Raw genomic sequence first — 2,678 nt, forward strand, 5'->3', positions numbered from 1 at the left:
ATGGCAGCGGTGGTGGTAGTGGTGGTAGTATATGGATATGGATCGGTGGTGGTATATGGACACGGATTGGTGGTGGTATATGGATACGGATTCGGAGCGGTGGCGGATAAGCGGTGGTGGTAGATGGCAGGGGCGATGATGATGGTGCGGCGGCGGCGTGACAACTTATGACCAGAACTCGAAACTCTAAAAGACTAGACTCTAAGACCAGCAACTAGACACGACGATGCAACCGCAAAATCAACAAAGCAAAACCCTAAAAAGATTATGCAAAGGCTCAGATTGGTTCGGATATGATGAACTAACCCTAATTTTTTTTTGTGGCTTTTTCGTGGACTATAGGTATGAAGAACAGACTCGATCTAAACTACGAAAAACTGTAAAATCTCACCGAGCAACCTGGCTCTGATACCACTTGATAGAGGCGAGGGTCCCGATCTTTCGATGAGATGATGGATATCGCTTTGGTGGAAGTCGACTTTGACGATCCGACTACGAACGTGCGAGGACGTCGCGCCTTAGCAATCGCTAAACCAACTCCGAGAGGTTATTGACCACGCCGGAGCACGATCAACCTCACCACGAGGGTCTGTTTCCTGCGAGCAAACGAAGAACAAGCAAGAAACTAAGATTGCAATCTGGATATTGCGAATATAAGATGAAAGCTTTATTGATCAAGGTGGGGTTCTGTGACGCCTTTGTCTGGTCGTTGAACACAAACGAAGTACGCGAAGTTGCAGCTATGGCGAACTTTTAATCTAAACAAAACCCAAAGTCTAAACGATGCCCTAAGGGCTGTATATATGGAGGAAGAGGGGGGGAATTTCGTGGCCCTTGGTGGAGGGGTCCGAAATCAACCCTATCTCTTGTTTCCCCATACATACGGACTCTAAAAATAGCCTATACTTATGTATTTCGAAATTACATGGGCCTGGCCCAATAATAAGGTGACGCAGCACCTAAAATAGCCTCGGGACGAAATTTATGAAGTGGCATCTTGTATATTTCGTCCAAGGCTTCATGCACCCATTATGGTGGCTTCAAAGTCCTGAAATCATCACTTGTAACTCCGTTCTTGTTCCCCTTGCGCATGCCATCATCTCCATGCTTGTTCTTGCTCCAATGTTCATCCTTCTTCAAGCTAGGCCCTTCATTTGTAAGCAAAACAAATGTATCCAATTTAGGCAGCATCATATTCTCATGAACATTAGAATCATTACCAAGAAATGAAAGTACCTGGTAATTTAGTTGACGTGCACGAGCTCTAGTAATTGGTCCAGTATGTATAGCAGCAGGGGCTGTGGGTGTAACAATTGTATTGATGTCCTCATCATCTTGATAGAGGCAAAGGTGTCCCGTCTTTCGATGAGATGGTGGATTTCGCTTTGGTGGAAGTCGACTTTGACGATCCGACTACGAACGTGCGAGGACGTCGCGCCTTAGCAATCGCTAAACCAACTCCGAGAGGTTATTGACCACGCCGGAGCACGATCAACCTGACCACGAGGGTCTGTTTCCTGCGAGCAAACGAAGAACAAGCAAGAAACTAAGATTGCAATCTGGATATTGCGAATATAAGATGAAAGCTTTATTGATCAAGGTGGGGTTCTGTGACGCCTTTGTCTGGTCGTTGAACACAAACGAAGTACGCGAAGTTGCAGCTATTGCGAACTTTTAATCTAAACAAAACCCAAAGTCTAAACGATGCCCTAAGGGCTGTATATATGGAGGAAGAGGGGGGGAATTTCGTGGCCCTTGGTGGAGGGGTCCGAAATCAACCCTATCTCTTGTTTCCCCACACATACGGACTCTAAAAATAGCCTATACTTATGTATTTCGAAATTACATGGGCCTGGCCCAATAATAAGGTGACGCAGCACCTAAAATAGCCTCGGGACGAAATTTATGAAGTGGCATCTTGTATATTTCGTCCAAGGCTTCATGCACCCATTATGGTGGCTTCAAAGTCCTGAAATCATCACTTGTAACTCCGTTCTTGTTCCCCTTGCGCATGCCATCATCTCCATGCTTGTTCTTGCTGCAATGTTCATCCTTCTCCAAGCTAGGCCCTTCATTTGTAAGCAAAACAAATGTATCCAATTTAGGCAGCATCATATTCTCATGAACATTAGAATCATTACCAAGAAACGAAAGTACCTGGTAATTTAGTTGGCGTACACGAGCTCTAGTAATTGGTCCAGTATGTATAGCAGCAGGGGCTGTGGGTGTAACAATTGTATTGATGTCCTCATCAGTGTGCGGCTGAACCGAGCCAGTGGCCAAGGCGGCCGTGGTGGCCGGCCGACGTGGGGGGAGACGGAGTGCGGTCCGGCGAAGAGCGGGCGTGCGGGCGGCAGAGGAGCATTAGTAGGGGAGCCGGGGCGCACCAGTAGCAGGGGGCGTGGTGAGTGGCCGCGGGAGTGCGAGCGCGCGTGCGCACGACGGTTATGGCCGCGGTCGGCGAGCGGGAATCCAGGGGAGGAGGAGGAGAGGTGCTCACGGGGCGCGTAGGGTCCAGGCAGCGTGCGTGGGGTGGTCCGGCGAGGAGGGGACGAGGAGGAGGACGGTGAGGCGGCAGTCCGGTGGGGAGGCGGCGAAGCAGGCCGGCGAGGAAGCTCCAGTCGCCGGCGCGGTCCAGGCGGCAACGCGCGTGCGAGCCCGATCCGATCTGGATCGGG

The sequence above is a fragment of the Triticum dicoccoides genome, chromosome 7B (genome assembly GCF_002162155.2).
Source record: "Triticum dicoccoides isolate Atlit2015 ecotype Zavitan chromosome 7B, WEW_v2.0, whole genome shotgun sequence".
Taxonomy (NCBI): Eukaryota; Viridiplantae; Streptophyta; class Magnoliopsida; order Poales; family Poaceae; genus Triticum; species Triticum dicoccoides.